The 22,547-nt window shown below is 27.9% G+C and overlaps 1 long non-coding RNA gene across 3 annotated transcripts; it reads right to left on the reverse strand.

Annotated features, from left to right (window-relative positions):
• Positions 1-1,062: 1,062 nt before the first annotated feature.
• Positions 1,063-16,409, reverse strand: LOC149516133 (uncharacterized). 3 transcript variants are annotated; one of them, XR_016346358.1, is made up of 5 exons: positions 16,166-16,409; positions 13,162-13,244; positions 9,761-9,790; positions 7,852-8,709; positions 1,063-1,821 (listed from the first exon to the last, which is right to left on the reverse strand). It is a non-coding gene; the product is annotated as an uncharacterized LOC149516133 (long non-coding RNA). The 3 variants fall into 3 exon arrangements; XR_016346359.1 differs by lacking the exon at positions 13,162-13,244; XR_016346360.1 differs by lacking the exons at positions 9,761-9,790; positions 13,162-13,244.
• Positions 16,410-22,547: the final 6,138 nt, after the last annotated feature.

The raw sequence follows: 22,547 nt of genomic DNA on the forward strand, positions 1-22,547 counted from the left end.
CTAACCTAAATTTTATCTGACCTCTCTCTAAAGCTTCAACCGGTGCCGGCAAGAAAATCCAAAAGTCCGCTAAAATTTCAAATTTTGGCAGCCAAAACCTTTAACTTTTGGTCGAAAAATTCAAAGAATTTTTCAGAAATTCAAAAAAAAAAACCTCAGACTCGATTTTCAAACCAAAAATTTCCTATAAGTTCAGAAAAACCACACTAAATGAAGAACCAAACCCCAAAAGAAAATCCAAAATTAGAATGAACCCAAAACCCAAAATGAGCCAAAAACAAAACCCTAACAAGTGTTCTGTATAATTTTTTTTGGGTATTTTCTCTCCCTTTTGCCTGTGAATTTGTGCTTGATTTATAAGGCATTTTTAACAAAATTTTAGAGATTTATAAATTCTATTTACACTTGAATATTCAAATTCTATTACGATTTGATTGTGGTCAAGTATTGATTTTTGTTTCCTGTTTTATGAAATTTTCAAACCGTGTTTGCCCGATTCACGCCTATGAGATTCCTAGTAAATTTAATTTGATTTTCTTTCCATTTTCATTATTGAAACTTTTTTTTATTAGAATATCCAACAAACAAAATTAGAAAAATATAAAATAAAATAAATAACAGAATGTTAATCAGGCCACAAGCCCAAATCCAATTAACAAATATTGGGCTTAAAATTCAAACGAAAAACTAAACTTTAGGCCATAAACAAAAATAAATTCAACCAAGGCCCAAAGATCTCGATGAAATTCACAATCAAGCAATAAGTCACATGCCCCAAACGAAAATAGGTGTCTACGTAGGGTTCAATAATATAAGATTAGAATGAGCTTTAGGAATGGGTAAGAGTGGTGGTAAAAGTTGAAGTTTGGCATATAAACTATAGTTAACAGAATTAGTAACATGTAACGCTAGGAAGGAAGTTTTAATACCACTTACGCAGTCCCTTAGCCCAAATCAAGCCAATCACATGCAATGAATGAATATTGAAGAATCTAGAAAGGTTTCAAGTGCAGAATACATAAGGGAAGGAAGAAAGGAAGAAAAGAGTGAGGAAGACAAATAGAGATAATTTCGTAGAGAGAGAATTTCTAAATTTCCATACCCCCAACAACCTTGCAAAGTTGCAATTTGTATTGTTAGTAACAGACAATATATTTACAAGAGAAATAACAAAATTGCCTCCCGAAATGGGCTAGAGGCTTCAGCCAGGCTTAACATGTAGCTGGGTCAAAACAAAACCAAAATTAAAATAACTATTTTAAATACTCTCTGCCTAACGGTCTCAAAAAGCATACATCAATCTCATGCAGCAGCGTATCTTCAAACTTAAGACTTCAATCAGCCTTGACTTCGTTAAATTCACGTCAAATACTTCCACCAATAGGAGATCAATTTCTGTTTAATTCTTTTATTTTGCAAACAAATTTTAATTCCTCCCTTGCCATGTAAGCTGTTGACTTGTCAAAACTGTCCAATGAAAATTAAGTAGCCTTCATGTCATTAAAAATTTATCTCCTGCATTGCGCACCTACAGTAAATTGCATGAAAACTTCTAGAAATTAAATCTGCCCAGGTTTTGTCTGAAATTCTGCGTGCATTCTACATGGATTGCATTGCTTCAGAACAAAACTATGTCGATTTAAAATTAATCCTACCGCTCTGCATAAAATCTAGATAATTTTTCTGCACTGTTTTCCTAAACTGCACCGAAAATCATCGTTGTTTTTGCCTTAATTCAGCTCCAAAATTGCTTTAGTAATTCTCCAATTCATTCAAACTTACCAAAACATTTCATCCTTTTTCATTTTTTCATGAATTTTCCTGCACATGGACAAATTAAGTAAATTAGGGGTGAAAATAAAATTATTTTGCCAAGAAAAAATAAAGAATTTATACTATTAAACACTAAAATAACTTTATTTCATAAAATTATCAGATACCAATTAATACAATTTTTGTTAGACCTTTTTTTTTAGAAATTCTCTTTTTTACACATTTTCTGTCACGTGTATAATTTTTTTGTCAAATAATTGTATTCATATTTGTTAAATTGGCAACAAATGAAAAGGCCCAATTGGAATATAAGATTATAAAAAATTAAATATTTATTAGATTTAAGATAATATCACACTAACAATATATTCTAAAATATGTCAACAAGTAAATAATTTAAATGTAAAAGGGTTTATATAGTGAAAAATAAGAGTAAAGAGTCTTATTTCTATGCAATAATAGTTAAGAGCTTAGATAATAGAAAATAAGAGTTGAGAGATTTATTTAGATGCAACAATAATATAATGACTTAATTAGATTTTTTTTTTTTTTGAATACTTGGAGGATTTTTTTTTTCATATTTTAGGCTGCACATGGCTTAAAATAGAGCAAAATGTTGGGAATAATAACTCAAATCTCATAAGAGATTTGTTTGGGATTTGTTTGAGATTTGTCAGATATTGCTTGATGGATAAGAAAACTTGCAAAAGAAAAATTCTAAGAGAAAGAAGATTCTTAACAGGTAAGTTTAACTTGCAAGAGAAGAATTCTAAAAGGAAAGGGATTCTTAATAGGCAAGTTTGACTTATAGAAAAAAAATTCTAAGAGGAGAGAGATTCTTAACGAGCAAGTTTGTATGGTTATAAATATGTGAAGTTTCTATATGGTTAGGTATGAGAAAAAGATGTAAGAGAGTTGTAGGGTTTTGTGGGATAGACATCCCATAAGAGTATTGGGACTCTACATCTTATGGGTGTATATATTTGTTTGTGAGTGGACTAGAAGAGACTGAGAGAGTACACATAGGTATGATGTATGGGAGCATATGGATATGTGTTTGGTTATGTTGAAAGGGTGCACAAGGATTTGGATTTGTGTTTGTTTGGGTTAAGAATACTCAATAAGACTAGAGGAGATTGAGAATGTCTTATGAGTATTGATTCTTGAGTGAGGTTGATGATTTGATGTATGTTTGTAATTCTCTACAACTAATGGATCTTGTTTCTCATCCGTGGACGTAAGTTGATTGGACTGAACCACGTTAAATTATTGTCTCTTGTGTGTTTGATTTATTGTTTAATTTTACTTTCGTTGGTGTGATTGGATTGAAGACTTTTAGCCCAACAAATTGTATTAGAACTGTGGTATTCCCCAACACAAAATGTATATTGACTAGGTCTTACCTACAAGTAAAGGTGTTGCTCAAGGCTGACACCTTTAAATTTTTGTCCAAATTATAGTGCGATCTACTGAAAAAATCCATTTAAGCTCATTATTATTTCAAATGTTAACAAAATTATTAAAAATTTATTTTTGTAGTAACACTTTAATATATTTTAAAATTAAATTTAAGTGCAAGATAATTTTATTAAATACATCTATATATGTGGATGCTTATTGATGTTTCAATATGGATCAAATTTAATCTACTTATTCTCGTCATTCAAAAGGCCATTCTTCATTTTTCTAATGACCAATATTTGTTGCCACGTACTTTACACATGAATATTTATTTTTAATTTCTATTTAAATAGTATAATATAGTTGTATCTTGTAAGTATTTAAAATTTAAAAATGCATATTAATATAGATAGAATTTTTTATACATAAGATGTTGAAACTTGAGAATAAGGAATATGGATTGTAATTTCTGATATTCGAATTCTAAACTTGTTGATGTTATCTTTCAAAAATGATTATATGAATCAATTGAGTTAAACTCTTAGTTCATATTAATATAAAGAGTTTTGATTTTACATTAACGAAAAAAAGTACTTATATAATTTTTTAAAATTAAAAAATGCATATTAATATAGATAGAATTTTTAATGCATAAGATGTTGAAACATAAGAATAAGGAAAATGGATTGTAAGTACTGATATTCAAATTTTAAACTTGTTGATGCTACCTTTTAAAAATGATTATATAAATCGATTAAGTTAAACTCTTAGTTCATATTAATATAAAGAGTTTTGATTTTACATTAACGAAAAAAAAGTAATCAATTTTATGTATGTACTTATAGCCTCTAGAATAGGTAGCCGAATGGGTCCAACGCATGGCCGATGGAATAATTTATCAAACCATTTCTTGCATCAAACCCCTCAATCAAATCAAGAAGCTTTTGGATTGATTTAGGGCACTACCCTCCTTCATAGAACCCATTGAAAGGGGCTTCGACTCAAGAATGGGAGAGTAGCCAAGTGGTCAAAAACAACATACTATAAATCTATTTGAAGTTTTTCTACATAGGAACAAATCTCACCTCATTGATAACTCTATAAAATAGAGTTATTTTAGTATTTAAATAAGTTATTTTTGCTTAATTCTTAATAAAATAAGCTTCTTTTTACTCTTAATGTATGTAATTTTCTGTCTAGTAGGAAATCTTGACGAAAAAATTAAATTTTGAAGAATCTTGAAGTTTCTTGATCAACATTGATTGATTCTTGATATATTGAAATGAATCTTGGATTATTCTTGATATGTTCTTGATGATTCTTGAAGTTTTTGGAAATCTTGGTGTGAAAAGTGTGCAAGATTTGTTTTGCCAAACCTAAAAGAGTTAGAAGTGTTCAATCTTGGTGAAAAATCCAGAAAATTCATGCAAGAATCAAGAAAGGCATGTTTGGCTATGATGAATGTCAAATTTGTAGAGTTAAATTGAATGTAAGTGTATGATAGCTTATGTAAGTGCACATGCATGGGATTACTAATGGATGTCATGGCAACAAGCCTTTTTTCATTGACTAAAAAAGATGACTTAAAGGCACTACACGGGAATAGGTTTTTAGCAGCTTTTTTTTTTTCACATTTAGCAATGTTTATAAATGTCGTTATACAATTTGTGGCATTTGGCAAAAGTGTTGCTAAAACATCGACTATTCCTGCACCGAGAAAAATAACATCATTTTAAAAAGAAACGTCACTAACTTTAGTGGCATTATTGCACACAAATGCTAATAAATTACATAATTTAACCACGTTTGTAAAAAAAATGTCGATAAATTTAGTGGGATTTTTTTCACAAATGCTGTTAAACTCTATAACTTAACAGCGTTTTTGCAAACAAACACCATTAAATTTAGCATAGCGGCATTTGTGTGCAAAAATGCCACTAAGTTAGGAAATTTAATTTTTTTTAATATTTACTACTATAATTAAATAAAAAATAGATAAATATTTTTATATTCATAAAATTGAATTTATGAATTTATAAACTGAATATTATAAATATTAAAATATTTAAATACATAATTTGTTTCAGTTTGTATGTAACACAAAGTTGAATACAATAACATTCAAATTATTTCAATAATTTAAAATGTATGAAATTGATGAGAACTTAGATTTAGAGCACTACTATTTGATGAATAATTTTTTCCACCATGATCATTAATGTGCTTAAAAACCTACTGAATAAAGTAAAATAATTTTTTACACTTAATAATAAACTATTTTTTATATTAAAAAATATAAATATTTACTAAATATTATACTAAATATAATACTTAAGTTAGTGGATCACTTATATTGGCTCCTGAAAATTGTTATTGCATAAAATTCATAAGAGTGTTAAATCAATGATGCAATTGCTTACGCTCCTAATCCATTCTAGCATGCTCTTCAAATCTTTTTGCTTCCATTTGTTGGACACTTTGTTGCATAGTTTGCAACCCCTCATTCAATATTGAGATTTCTTGTAAATACTGACTTGCTATAGATGTAAATTGTTGAAAACTATGTCCATAATAGCTAGATGGTGTTGGACCCAATCCAAGGCCTTAGACCCGTTTATGTTTTTCTTTTTTAGTAACTTCTATAAAAATCTAATCTTTCAATTCTTGCATGTTGATAGAAGAATCAAATGCTATTTCAATCTCAACGGTCATTTTCTCTTTCGTTTTCTCTTCTAAATTAATCAAATAAAGCTATCAAGTTTAATAATTAATTCATAATATATTTGAAATAGTAAATATTTACTTTCAGTATAAAACAAATTCAAGAAATTACCATAATTTCTTATGTTTCAACATTCAGGTAAAATTTTTCTTTTTTCGTATAGGTTAATTGAAAATGTTTTACACGTCTAATTTTTTCATCTAAGTCAATCTCCTACATAAAAAAAATACTATTATTGTTAAACACACATCAACCGTAACTTATTTATTCATACTTATCAAGCATGCCAATAATAAAGTTCAAACAGTTGACAAGTTTAATATCATGTATTTGGAGCAATCAAAACTATTAAAATAGAATGATAGTTGCAAATTTGTATGTTTGCCTTTTAACGATACAAAAAGTCTTAAATAGACATAAGTCGTAATTTATTTACATATCAACTTGCAAAAAAGAAGTTCAATCATTTCGACAATATCATGAGTTTAACCTATCTAAACTATTAAAATATAAATATAACTACAAAATTACATTTTGGCTTTTTAACGGCACAAAAGTGCTAAACACACATATCATTCATGAAAATCAAATTTAATCATTCGAACAAGTTTAATATCATTTATTTAAGCTATCTAAACTATTAAAATAGAAATATAATTGAAAATTTACATTTTTACCTTTTAACAACATAAAATATCCTAAACAGACATAAACAATAACTTTTTCACACGTCAATCATGGAAAAGAACATCAATCATTTGGATAATTTTAATATCATATATTGAAGCTATCCAAACTGTTAAAAAGGAACAACAACTGCAAATTTACTTTTTTACCTTTTAACACCACAAAAAGTCCTAAACATATATAAATGATAACTTTTTCACACATATCAATAGTAAAAATCAAGTTCAATCATTCAGACAAGTTTAATATCATGTATTTAAGCTATGTAAACTGTTAAAATAAAAATATAACTACAAAATTACTTTTTTACTCTTTAACAACACAAAAAGTCCTAAACAAACATAAACAGTAACTTTTTCACACATATCAACTGCGAAAAAATTTCAATTATTTGGACAAGTTTAATATCATATATTGAAGCTATGTAAACTGTTAAAATAAACCAATAACTGTAAACTCATATTTTTACTTTTTATTGGCACAAAAAGTCCTAAACAAATATAAAATCGTAACTTTTTCACACATATCAACCATAAAAACCAAGTTCAATCATTCGAACAAGTTTAATATCATGTATTGAAGCTATGTAAACTGTTAAAACGAAACAATAACTACACACTCACATTTTTGTTTTTTAACAGCATAAAAAGCCTAATCAGATATAAATTGTAATTTTTTCACACATAGCAACATGAAAACCAAGTTCAATCATTCAAACAAGTTTAATATCATGTATTAAAGCTATCTAAATAATTAAAATAGAATAATAGCTGTAAACTCACATTTTTACTTTTTAACGGCATAAAAAATCCTAAACAGACATAAACCGTAACTTTTTCACACATATCAACCATGAAAACCAAGTTCAATAATTCAAATAAGTTTAATATGATGTATTTAAGCTATCTAAACTGTTAAAATAGAACAATAACTGTAAACTATGAAGATCAAGTTTAATCATTCGAACAAATTTAATATCATATATTTAAGCTATCTACACTGTTAAAATAGAACAATAACTGCAAACTCATATTTTTGCTTTTTAACAGCATAAAAAGTTCTAAACATATATAAACCGTAACTTTTTCACACAGATCAATCATGAAAAGCAAGTTCAATCATTGAAACAAATTTAATATCATATATTGAAGCTATCTAAACTCTTAAAACAGAATAATAATTGCAAATTTATATTTTTGCACTTTAATGACATAAAAAAATCATAAATGGACATAAAGTGCTAGTTTCTCATTTAATGCTTAACTTACTTTTTCTTTTTGCTTTGTTGCAAAGTTTTTTGATCCATTTGTGTAGCTGTATTTCTGTTGCTTTCTACTAGTAATCCCAATCTTTTCTTTTTCCTGTCATAAAAAACAAGCACATAAGTAAAAATACAAATATTACCAACTAAAAATAGAAAACATCTTTATTATAAGAAATAATATTAAAAGTTATAAATTAGTACCTCTCATTTCCTTGAGAACTAATATCTAACAAACTGTTCATATTGCCACCTAATCACACCATAAGGTAGCTTTTCGATCATGGCCTTTACAGTACTATTTCGATTGGAATATTTTTTCTTTAAATTATGTTTATAATCTTTCCATTTTTTTTCTAATGACTTAAATCACAAATGAAGTAGGTATTTCAAGTAAAAATCTTAACTATAACTATACATAAAGAAAAAATTACAATTGATAAGCCAACTTTAAAACAATTAATATTTCTAATATGCAACTAATTATACTAATACCTCAATAAAGTTTAAAGCATCATTCTTAACTTTTGCTGGAACTTTATCCTATGTTTCATAATAAATAGGCAATTTCATTCCATTACGGGCAATCATTCCTAAAAATCCAACTAACAGTTGACACTCTTCACCAATTTGTTCCCTTTCAGAGTTTGCAGACATTACAATATGCTCAAAGTTGTTCAACCCCTGGTCCTCCGTTGACCATTGTTATCAATTGCAAAAAATAAAAAATTAATTAGTAAATTACCAATACTTTAATGATTATAATCAAAATTTAAATATAGGGTTTACAATACCTGCGTTCAAGTTAGAAGCAAAATCAATTGAAGAGATAGTATATAAACTTGGACCTTTCGTATTGCCAAATCTAGTATTAATTGAAGGGTTAAAAGCGATTGAGTTAGAATCGATAGTAGGCACATTCCCTTCTAAAGGATTCAGTCTATGGCTAAAATCAACAAGTGTTACAGACAGTTATAAAGTAATATTTCTAAAATGTACTCCCCTTAATCTATTCCTCAGCATTGTAATTTAGTTGCATCATAAAAGAAAATCAATTAAAAGTTGATAAGTTAAGACATTGTAAATATAACTAACTATATATAAAAAACATATATAAAGACATTGAGAAGTTAAGAAATCATAACCAATGATTTATAAAGAACATATCAGTTCAATTAAATTAAAAGATAATGTATAATTTACAACACAATAAATATACAAAATAGAATGCCACATAAATTGCATAAAAGCATTTATTAAATTATGTTTTGAACATTCTAATTACAAAATATAAATAATCCATCATGGTTCATAAATGTCTTCATCAATATCTTTGTAGACCTACTGAGCAGAGGTACTAGAGATATTTCCATCCAAGTTTTGTTCAGCAAAAGGAAAACATTAAATTTTATGTTCAACATCATCTCTGGTATTTGACCTCATATTAAATAAGTCCCTAGGTATGTTACGAAGAACAATAAACCAACTCGATTTTTTAGGGTCTTCAAAATAAAAAATTTGTTTGACTTGAGAGGAAAAAAATAAGGTTAATTGATGAGTTGTTATCTGATTTGAATTAATCGAAAAAAATTTACGATTGTAAATCTAAACTAATCTTTCTTAATACTCCTCACACTATTCACATCAACTTAATCACACTGAAATAAGATAACCTTTCACTTGCCATAATAATCTAACTTCATGATGTCATTAATCATGCCATAATAGTCAATATTTCCCTCCAAAGGGTTTATGTCCTTAATACTAGCATAGTTAGTAGTTGACGAAATAAAAACTCCTGAATTTTATGTTTTTCTAAATCTCTCATGAGATTTAATATAGAATCTAAATCCATTGATAATGAAACCTTTGTATCGTTTCACAATCCTATTTGAACCTTGTGTAAAACATTTTACCTCTTCATTAACAAGCTTTCCACTCCGAACCTATAAAGGTGAAATAAAATATATGTTACAATTCTCAAAATAAGAAGTATGGCATTGCTTATAGTTTCTCGTAACTACTCATGAAAATTTTGCTAAAAAAAGTATCAAGCTCTCAAGGGTTTAATCGTTAATAATGTGCACAAGCTCTTAAATTGTTTTTATACTCACTACATGCATCAAAATAAAGTATTAACAACAAGAAGCAAAGTCTATAAATTATGCTTAATAAAATGAATGATTTTCTCGCACAAAAACTGACATGTAAAACAATTCAATTAAGTCAGGATAGAAAAGAACATATCGATGTGCTTGTGCCCAAGATTTATCATCTAACTTCAACACTTTAGCTTTGCCTATTGGTTGTCCAAAACTTTCAAAAAGATAAGTGTAGGTAAAATTAGCATGTTGCATACTAAGATTTCTCGATGGTCTATTAAATTTCATTTCAACATCTTTCAAATATTGAGAAAAAAATGTCATACACTCATCTACTAAATATCATTCGACAATAGAACCATTTGAATAGCGTTTATTGTGACAATAAGACTTTAACCTCCTAAAAAACCTAAGGCATAAAACATTTATTATATACCTTTTTAACTAAAATGGTATCATAAATATTAACAACTTAATCAAGCTATTAACAAAAAATACCTTTCGATAGGATACATCTATTGATAATAAACTGGTCTATTGATTTTTGCTTTATATGAAGAGTGGATAACCAAATGCATTATAATAGTGAAGAAGTTTGGAAGAAAAATCTTTTCTAAATAGCATAAAGTAATCGCAGCCTAATCATGAAGATTGTCAAGCTTTCCATATTTAAAACTTTCTCATAGAGAGCTTTAAACATATTACTCAATTCAATTACCACTGAAGTGACTTGTTTTGACAATGATGAACGTAAAGCAATAGGAAGTAAGCCCTGCATCAAGATCTGATAATCATGTGACTTTAATGAAGAAAGTTTTGGCTTATTTAGATTCACACATCTAAATATATTTTACACATAACCATCTGCGACTTTCACAGTTTTCAAAACCTTACAAAACACATCTTTCTCACCTATAGACATCCTAAAACAAGTAAAAGGCAATCATAATTTGTCATTAGAAAGCAACTTTAGATGAAAATCAAGGCAAATCCTCATGTCAACTAGGTCAAACCGACTCTCTAAGTCTTCTTTTGATCTTTTATTCACATAGAAAATTGTTTCGATAAAAATTTTGTAAACATTTTTTTCTATGTTCATCACATCAAGGTTATGACATAATAAATTATATTCTCAATATGGCAACTTAAAGAAGATACTACTCATTGGGGTTATCTTATTCATCTTCCTTTTTTTCACTTTGCACATCAACATCACCAATTTGAAGAATAGGAGGCTAGACACCTTTAAAGATTTTCCTCATTTTTTTCTTTAATTGAGTTATTTTTTCATAAATGAAATTGATATATTTTAACTTTTACAAGATATCAGACCCAATAATTAGTAAACATGCTCATCTCAACTCTTCAATTCCATTAAAAAGATGTTTTCAAAATTTAAATCAATGATTATTATCTAACCATTGATGATGTGCCATATAACTAGACTTCTTACCATTATGTAACCACTTTGAACATGTATACGCAGCATAACATAGACAAGCATAACAACCTTTAGTGCTCCAACTAGATAAATTTGTATAAATAAAAAAATCATTGATAGTTCATAATAAGGTAGCACGCATATTAAAGTTTTATTTTTTTTTAGCATCATAAGTCTCAACTCCTTCTCATAACTGCTTTAACTTTTTAATCAGAGGTTGGTGTCTATATGATTTCTCGAACCTTTCTCCCCCAAAATTATCATAAATAAGATAAATGATTGTTGCTTCATGGCAATCCATAATGGTAAATTATAATGAATCAATACAACTGACCAAGTATTATAAGAAGTACCATCACTTTGAATGGATTGAATCCATCATATCTAATCCAAGCATAACATTTTAAGGATCAAAAGCAAAGTCTAAAAATCTAGAGTAAAATGATTTTCATGCCAAAGAATCAAAAGGATGCTTCAGTGATCCATCATCTATCCACTCGTCATGATGCCACCTTATAGAATTCGTAATTTTGGAAGACATAAAAAATCGTTGAAGTCTCAGTATTAATGAAAAATACTATAAAACCTTTACAAGCCTCTTTTTGACATGGACTTCATCACTATCCTTATTCAACCTTTCTTCAAGATTTATGTCCACCCAACGAGAATTACTACACACACGATAAGATTATTGATTTTTTCTATCACCTTAATACAACATGCAATCATTGAGATAACAATGAATTTTCTCATATCCAAGACCTAACTTTTTAATCATCTTCTTTAAATCTTTACAAGATTCAGGGATTTTCTAAAAAGAAATATTTCTTTCATAAACTCCAATAATAAAATCAAAAAGTTTCCCATCCATTCACATAAGTATTTCAAGTGAAAAAGATGCACACAGAAAGATAATCTTAATTGTTTAAATCCTTCATAAATTTCTTAATTCATATCCTCAAGCAACCTATAAGACTTTGATGCTTCTTCATTAATTTGTTGGTCACCTGCACCTATCCCATGTTCATTAAATTCATTCATTTTAATGTTTGACTCATTAAATTCATCATTTTAGAAAGACGGATTATGAAAATATTGGTTATGAATGTTGAAAGCATTTCGCAACATACCTTCCATATCATCTTGTCTAATAGGATATATTGTTATTGGAGAGCCCATGAAGTTAAATGAACTCTAGTATATGGCTTTGATGGTAAAAACTCTTTATGAAATACCAAGTAAATATCCTGAGAGAAATCTAATACAAACTAAATGTTCTAAAATAATTTCACGGATTTGCTAATCAATATTAATGCACTACAAACATAGATATAATATCATATTATCTTCACTTGCATTCTCAAATACAAAATTAAGAAAACTTTCCACTCCATCTTGGTACTCTTGACTTAATCTTGACTTTTACATTCAACTTTTATCTATTTAGTACTTGCTACATTATCAAACCAAAGTTATATAATTAATTATATGAAAACGAACTCTAGCATAATTAATTAGACTAACCCTAAATCCAAAAATAATAGCAAGTGGATATTGCTAAACAAGTTATTTAAATTTTTTGTATATGCTACATGATATAAAAATATGAGTTGACACATTTATATCATGCATGTAACATGACAAAATATGAAATGAAAATAAAAAAATTATTCCCAAATCTTTGAAAGAAAATATATGTTTAAACTGACCAAGTATGGAATTTGGAATTTGGAAAACTGAACAAATACTTGCAAAGAGTATAAAGGTTACACACACTTATGCTTGCCTCAAGTGATAAATACTTGCAATCTCCAAACCTAGATCAAGTTGCAAAGGGAACTAGTACTGATCACTTATCTACAATAAAAAGATAATGTTAATGTGCTAATTAATTAATTAGTATGCTAAGCTCAAAGATAATGTTGTTATCTATACATATCTCACATTTCTAGCACTTCAACAACCAAATCAGAAATGTACCCACTCAAAAAAAAAAAAAAGGCAAATAAAAAAATAAAGGAAAAAATCTTTTTTTTACGTAAACAATAAAGAGTCTCCACTTGAAAAATGAAGTTGAATTCTATATTTCATTAAATCAATTTTGTATTATCCTTATTTTCTTCCTTCAAAAGAAAACACAATTATCAAACTACTAAATTCTATCATAATCCTATAAAATTATTTTTAATAGGGCACTCATTCATATTAATTTAATACATTTATAATTTTATTATTGAATTGTAGTTTGATGTAATAAATTGAACACAAAAAAAATATTTTCCTTGTTGACCAAGAAAAGCATAATTTTTCCTCAATTATAAAAAAAATAAGAATTTCAAAAAAAGCAATCTAAAATTGCATAATTATTCGTTAATTATAATTTTCCTTTGTGATCATTTGTAAAAAAATAAGAATCTCAAAAAAGGCAACCTAAAACTGCAAAATTATTCTTTAATTGAACCAATTAACCAAGAATTTCAAAATTCAATTAGAAAAAAAAAATAAGGAGCTGAAAAATAGCAACCTAAAACTACATAATTATTCTTCAATTGAACCAATTAAGAAAGAATTTCAAAATTCTAAAAAAAGTGATTGAAAAAGCAAGACCATTGTACACAAGGAGTCAGTCAATCGTCACTTTCTTAATTTAATCATACAATTAAATGTAGGGAGACATGAAAAATCCATATCCCAACAAGTCATAGGTATTCACATTTGGTAACGTAATTAATTGGACACAGACATTAAAAAAAAAATATAAGATAAGAACATTAAGTGCACGGAAGCCCAGAGGGAACTACACGGGAGCCTTACGGGTGTTGGGACCAATGAAAAAAAAAAATAAAAAAAACATTAAGTGCACTGGACCCATGAATAGTTTTGACTCTGGATTTAGCAAAGATGAAAAAACATAATCAATGAAAATGCAAAAGAACATTATTCATTAATTTCCATATGAAGCAATCACTGACAATCCAAAAGAATTGCATTAAAGGGTATAAAACAAAGAGGTTTTTCCCAAAATCAAGGTAATTTATGATTTTATTTTCTAAGCTGAAGTACTTTTAAACTTTATTCTTAAAATAAGGTATTTTTTACAACTTGATTTCATGTTAGCTTTTCATTTTAAAAAATTGTAAATTAGTCATTTAAAACCCTTCTCCTCCCCTTTCTCTTTGCTGCTAGGATGTACATATCTCTCAAATCCATTTTTTTTCTTTTGCCAGGATCATTCCCAGGACTTAATTATCATCACTAACTATTAAGGCAATGATACCTTCGTTTTTATCCCTATAATTTATTTGGAGGCAATCAACTTTCAGTACTTCTTCTTTTGATTTACTCCTTATATTTTGTTTATAAATTTAAAACTCGTAAAACATGTTAAAGGATTTGACAAGAAGAACCAAAAATATTTTGTTTTAAACCTTTGCTGACAAGGGAAGAAAGAAAACAGTGGGCTAAAAAAGACAAAGGAACATACTCACAGAATACTAGATAATCTCTAAGAACAAAACACATTAGAAAATAGGTTCAATTGTTCAAATGTTGGCAGAGATGTAGAAATTTTATTTTCTTGACAAAGAAAAAGTATAAAAGAAGTGGATTCAGAAATAAATTTGTTTCCATACCTAAATTAATTTTCATTTTTACAATACATGACCCTTTGGAAAAAAAAAAAAAAAAAAAAAGAATATCTTGTTTATAGAAGCTTCAAAATCTGAAACAGAAAAGTTCAATCAATGTTTGAAGCCTAAGACATAACAATTGCTCAAGACCAGGGTTTTCCAATCTAGTGGTCCTTTTCATTTTCCACATTATTATTCCCTAACCTAAGTCTTAAATATTTCTACCCCAAAACCTTATAATAATCAAAATCACAGTTTCAAACCAACAACTATACCACAAAACATGCATTAGAAAAAACTAAACTTGTTTTTCATTCAGTCCTGCCTTATCGTTCAACTATAAAGCCAATGAACATGACTTTTCTAACGTCGATGCCCTTTGCCTTGACACCAACCCTTGTTAATCAAACTTTCTTTTTACAAAACTTATATTAATACCTCTTTCAAAACCTTTAAAGACCCAGCAATTTATTTCAATTTCATTCTTCATCAAAAGAAAGAAAACTATTTTCAAGAATTTTTTTTCAAAAATTCTATTATGTTATTTTTCCTTTTTTGCTTTTACTTTAAAAAATTAGATTAAGGAGAGATTTAAGGTGCCGGATGCAAAGGTTTATCGATCGATTCATGTGTTTGGGTTATTCTCAAAACAAAATTCCTACGAAAAAGTCAATGAATTGCTGCCTCCGGTCTCTTTACCCCCTTTCCTTATTTCCTATAATAACAATAAAATTTTAAGAATTAACGAAAAAAAAAAGTTCAAATCCAATAGATCTGAACAAATTCAACAAAAATAAAAAAATTTCAACGAATTGTATAAATACAAATCTATAAAAAAATAAAATTAAAAAAAAAAGAGAGCTGAACCAGGAAAAAGCAAATCTATAGGTGATATTATTCTAAGCAGAGATTTATGTCACCATTTCTGCTTTGATTTTACCGTGAAGCCTGTACATCCCATCAAAGTTGAAGATGACAGCTATAATGGTGGTGAGTAAGCAGACAATGGAACAATTTAGAGGTGGAAGTAGCTCAAACTGGGCTCTGTCTTTGCCGCCTCTTTCAAGAAAAATTTTCAACCCAAATTTCTTAACAAATTTCTTATAACAACATGCAAAACAAAAGAAAGAAAGGTAATCTTTGCCATACCTTGTAACAACCCATAAGGCCATTTCGAATTTGAGAAAGGAAAAAAAAAAAGAGAGACAAAGAGCAGATTTTTGTACCAAGAAAGAGTGAGAATAGATTTTTATAGCAAAGAAGGAGTGAGGGTAGGCAGAATTTTGGAAAGGAAAAGGAAGAATTTAGGAAATGAGGGGTAGGGAAAATTGGGATAAGCTTTAATTTAGGGTTTCAATTCGCGGTATTTAATGGCAACAACCACTAAAGTATGCCTTTTTAGTGACGTTTATTAACAAAAATATCATTAAATTTAATTACGTTTTTATTAAAAATACTGTTAAATAATATAAAACGATATGTTTCATTTTAAGATTTATTTTATAAAAAAATATTTTCAAAACAGTAAAATTGGATAAATTTTTTGTGACGTTATATTATATAAACGTTGCTAAATTTTAAATTTAGTGGCATTTTATTCTCTAAACACCACTATATATTTTTTTTAACAAATACCGCTAATTTTATACTAACACATCAAATAGTGTCATTTATTAAAAAGCGCCGTTAAAAAAATACCAAGAAATTCCCATTTTCTTGTAGTGAGACTTATATAACATGATGACTTGACAATTCTATTCAAATTAGAAAAGTATAAACAACCTTTGGTTTTCTACCATAATTTTAAATTCTTATCTTTATTTGGAAAACACTTATTTGTAATTAGAGTAGGACTTGCATGAATATAAAGGCTAAATAAAAAGAGGCCTGCATAAGAGAAACCATGTTTGTTCTTTTAAGAATCCTAATTGAAGAAAAACTATCGAAGAAATCTCCAATAAAAAAGCTTAATTCATGCAAGCAAGAAAAAGCCCAAGAACATTCAACTTCTGAATTTCTAGAAGTTACATAAGATGCTAAAAATTGAATCATTCTTCTTTTCTCCAAGAATTTCGAAATCCTTTCTTTTCTATTCTTAAAGAAGTGCAATACATTAAGAAAAGAAAAGGGCAGTACCTATTCACTTTTTAGAAGCCAAGATTTGGTCTAGATACTTTTCTTTAAAAAGTTCTACTTAAATCCAACCAAAGCTCACTTCAAGAAGAAGACTTTCATTCAAGAAGTTTACTTTAATCAAATCAAGAATTCTACTACATTAGAGTCCAAGACAACCAAACCTATTTTAAATTCTTGGTCTATAAATGCTTAGTTTTAGGCATTATGAAGAGTATGGTTAGGGTAACAAACTAATCTTTCTAGTTATTTATCTTTTTCTTGCTTTCTTTTTAAGTTTTTGTGTTCTTTAAACTTCTTCTTAGTTCAATTTTAAGTTTATGCAAGTTTATTTTAAGTTTCCAGATTACTCAAGTTTTGTTTCTAAGCTTTTTCATTCAATTTCTTATTCTTGGGATAATTTCAATTGATTTCTAGTCTATTATCTTTAATTCAAGCTTTTCAATTCAATTTCCTAGTTCTTGTTTACACTAATTGTGTTCATGGTTCTTGTTTAAGTTTAATTGCATTTTTGTTTAAGTATTCTTTATTCATGTGATTTTATCTTCTAGTTTTTAATTAATTTCATACTTGCATGCTTTAATTCATCATCTTAATTTCAATTATCATACTTTAGTTTGGGATTGATTTAATTTGCTACTTCTTGATTTTATTGCATGTTCTTAGGTTTAATTTAATTTAGTTGAATTTTAATTTGTTTAATTTGCATGTTTTAAAGATTAATTAGGGTTATGTTAAAATAAGTTTAATTTGTTTTGGGTGCATGCTATTAGGTCTAATCAATAATCTAATTGATTTAATAAATTTGGTAAGTTTTAATTGGTAATCTTGCATGTTAATTAGTTGAATATGTTGCTAGCTTTAAAGTTTTATCTATATCAATTACATGTTCAATTGTTTACATAAGTTGTTGCATTAGATTTGATTAGTTAAGTAGTTTAATTTAGTTCTTGAGTATTAGCTTCAATTTATCTGAATATAATTAAGGTGTTATAATTTCAGTACTTATTGTTAACTTTATTTACAATTCCCATGAGAACAATCTTAATTTAGTACTTGTACGATCTGTGCACTTGTAGAATATCAATCAAGTTTTTGGCACCATTATTGGGGATTGGTGTAATTTAATGCTAATATCAATACTAAGCATGCCTACTTATAATTCAAACCATTTGTTTTCTTATTTTTAATTTTTTATTTTCTTAATGCAGGATAGTAGGGTATATCCTTAGGAGCCGAAGACCTTTGGAGATTATGCCATACCTCGAGTGGGTGACATTCAATCGAGCATTAGGATGCCTAAAATTGAAGCTAACAACATTGAAATCAATCCAAACATTATCCTGATGATCCTGAAGTCAGTCCAATTTGGAAGTTTGCCCAATCATGATCCAAATGCACATATTGTCAACTTTTTTGATATTTGTGATACATTCAGATACAATAGTGTTACTGATGATGCTATCTACCTTTGACTTTTTCCATTCTCACTTTAAAACAAAGCAAAGAATTGGTTGAGGCCATTTTCTCCAAACTCTATTACTATATGGGATGAATTAGCTTACAAGTTCTTAGGAAAGTTTTTTCCAGTAACAAAAACAATGAGAATAAGGAATAACATCATATCGTTTAGGCAACATAACTCTAAACCTCTTTGTAAAGCATGGGAAAGATATAAAAAACTATTTCAGAGATGTTTTCACCATGGGTTGCCATTATGGTTTCAAGTACACACCTTCTATAATGGTTTGGTTAACATATTTAAACCATTATTAATGCTGTAGCTTAAGGAGTTTTAATGGGAAAATCTCTTAAAAAAGCATATGAACTAGTAAAAGTAATGGCTTCCAATAAGTATCAATGGTACAATAAGTATCAATGGTAGTATGAAAATTTCAACACTTTTGGAGTAAATGCCATTCAAAATCCCTTTATTTTTTATGAAATATGTAAAAAAAGCCATGCTAATGACAGATGTCCTATTCTTTATAATTCATATTGGGAGAGTCATCAAAATCCTTATTGGAATAGAAATCAGGGGTTATCATCATTTTCATTGGAGCCTATGCATTCAATTGATATTATTTATCAATCTCCACCTTAAGAGGAAAAGCCATCTTTGAAAGCAATGTTTTATTTTATCATGCAAAATCAAAAGGCATTAATTAAGAACCAAGAAGCATCAATTAGAAATCTTAAGGACCAAATGAGTCAAATTGCTAGAACTATCAACAACCTCCCCTATGAGACTTTCCCTAACGATGTTGAGTGTATTCTAGTGAAAGAATGTAGAAAAGATTTTGAAGCAATCACCGATATAGAAGAAGAAGAAAATGTCGAAGAACTTTCACCACCTGAGCCAATTAAAAAAGAAATTGTGCTTGATGATCTTAAAAGTGAAAAGGATATTTAAAAGCCTACACTACTTGATTTTATAGAAAAAAAGATTATAGTGAATGATAAATATCAAGAAAAAGAAAAATTCATAGAAAGAAAGCTCATTATGAAAGTTCAAATTCAAAAGATTAACAAATATCAACAAGTTGTATCCTTCAATATTTTTAAGCCATAAGTAATTGATTTTTGTTATATTTTGAAATTAACTAATGATTATGGTTTTTATGAATAGAAATGTTGGGCTGAAGTTCCTATTAAGGTGGTATACTATGTGCATCCATCTATCTTTAGGTCATTCAAACCACCTTGAATCAAGAATTTTAAGATAGTCAAACTGATTGACTATAACTCAACGCTTTTTGGGAGGCAACCTAAGTTTTAGTTTTCAAGTTTTTCATATTTAAGATTAGATTTCTTTAATTCAGTTTCATTAAGAACAGGTAATGCTTGTTTGTTTGCTTTTACTTTTATAGGAACAAGGAAATTAGGCTGATGTGCTCATATAAAGAATTCTTACAACTTCGAATTCCAAATTCAATCTTAGTGAATTAAAGAAGTATTCTTTTTCCTTTCAATGCTTTATTGATTAGTTTTTACACATTGAGGACAATATGTCACTTAAGTTGAGAGGAGAGAAATTTTATGGATAAATTTTTTTTTTCAAAACTTTTCAAAATTTTTATTTTGAGCTTAAATTGTCATGTTTAGAATCAGAATATAGCTTCCTTTGATTATTTTCTCATAATCCAATGATAGTAACCTTTATTGACTTTGAATATAGCTTATTACAAAAGAATGAATGTAGTGAAAATGAGTTTTGAAATTTGTTTCTATTTAATTGTGATATTTTCACATTCTTGAGCACTTGGTCTTGATCATAGAGATATATGCATGTTTAATAAAGGCCTATGTAGATATGGGATTGCATTGATCTTTAAAGTTATATGCTTATTTTAGAATTTGTTTGAGCAACTCTTGAGGCGAAATCATAAACTACGTATAACTAAGGGACGATTTAGACCATCTTTGGACCATTGAGCCTTTTAAGGTAACCTTTATATCTTTATACTTAGTCACCCCTTTTGAGCCTTTATATATCCTTTCTTTGTTTTTGACTTACATGAATTAGCCAGCCTTTGATTTATTATCTTTATCTTTCCACCTTATCCTATATGCATATGGATCAATCAAAAATCAATATAAGAACTATGTTACATTAGGATGAAAGGGTGGAGTTTGGAAAGAAATCAATGTGCAAATTTTATTGCAAACAAAAAAAAAGGCTGAAGATAGCTTCCAAAGATAGAAAAACAAAATTCGAAAAAGAAAAAAGAAAGAAAAAAAAAGTAAACATGAAAACAAGAAACTATATATGCAAATCATTGAGGAGTTGCTATTTTAGTTGAAAAAAAAAAGAAAAAGAAAAAAAAATCTAAGTTTGGGGATGTTACAACTTTTGAAAGCTCTCTCATCAAATAAAAAGATAATAAATAATGCTAGTGTAAAGGTTATGAGTCTAAATTTTCCTTTATCATATCTTAACCCTAACCTAACATTACAAGTTTAATAAAGACCTACTGATCTTTGGTTAAGTGTAGCTACATTAATGTAAAGAGTATGTAAAAAGCAAACTTATGAAATTTGCGCATGCTTTAAGATTCTATGTTAATCTCATACTTGCATAACTTAATTGAATATCTTATCTCGCATTGATATGTGATAGATTATACACATACATACACAAAAATTTGCAATTAGAAATGACCTTATTCTTAAATAAATATGGTGTTTATTCCATATTTATGATTTTCTCTAAGTTATATACATCATGAAATTTTTTAGAAACTTATGAAAATCTAGCAATGGGAGTATATATTATGATCTCCAACATGTTAATTTCTTCTTTAGCTAAGTTTTATTTTACTTGAGGACAATCAAAATTTTAAGTTTGGGGGTTTGATAACTCTATAAAATAGAGTTATTTTCAATACTTAAATGAGTTATTATTACTTAGTTCTTAGTACAATAAGATTTTTTTTTTTACTCCTAATATGCTCAATTTTTTGTTTTGTAGAAAATCTTGAGGAAAAGATTGAATTTTAAAGAATCTTAAAGTATTTTTTATCAATCTTTGTTGATTCTTGATATATTGGAGTGAATCTTTGACTATTCTTGATATGTTCTTAATGATTCTTAAATTTATTAAAAATCTTAGAATGAAAAGTGTGTAAGATTTATTTTGCCAAACCTAAAAGAATTAGAATTATTCAATCATTGTGAAATTTTTAAAAAAATTCATGCAAGAATCAAGAAAGGCATATTCGGCTATGATGAATGTCAGATCTATAAAGTTAATTGATTGCAAGTCCATAGTAGCTTATATAAGTGCACGTGCATAGGATTACGAATGGATGACATGGTAGCAAGTATTTTCTTATTGGCCAAAAAATATCACTTAGAGGCTTATATGGCTTGATTACTTGGCCATTCTACTTAAAATGGAAAAGTACAAATAGCCCTTGGTTTTCCTACCTTAATTTGGAATTCTTAACTTTTCTTGGATTTCACTTATTCCTAATTAGAGTATGACTTGCATAAATAAAGGTTAAATAAAAAGAGGGTTGCATAAGAGAAACAAGACTTGTTCTTTTAAGAATCCTAATTGAACAAAAACTCTCGAAAAAGTCTCTAAGAAAGAAGTTCAATTCATGCAAGTAAGAAAGAGCCCAAGAACATTCAACTTTTAAATTTCTAAAAGGTATGTAAGATGCTAAAAATTGCATCGTTCTTCTTTTCTCCATGAATTTTGAAATCCCTTCTTCTATACTCTTTAAGAAGTAAAATACATCAAGAAAAGAAAAGGACAGTAGGTATTCACTTTTTAGAAGATAAGATTTGGTCTAGATATTTTTCTTTGAAGAGTTTTACTTCCAACTAAGATTCATTTCAAAAATAACTCTTCTGTTCAAGAAGTCTACCTTAATCAAATCAAGAAGTCTAC

The sequence above is a fragment of the Durio zibethinus genome, chromosome 11 (assembly GCF_047325235.1).
Source record: "Durio zibethinus cultivar Kanyao isolate XHJ-2024 chromosome 11, ASM4732523v1, whole genome shotgun sequence".
Classification (NCBI taxonomy): Eukaryota; Viridiplantae; Streptophyta; class Magnoliopsida; order Malvales; family Malvaceae; genus Durio; species Durio zibethinus.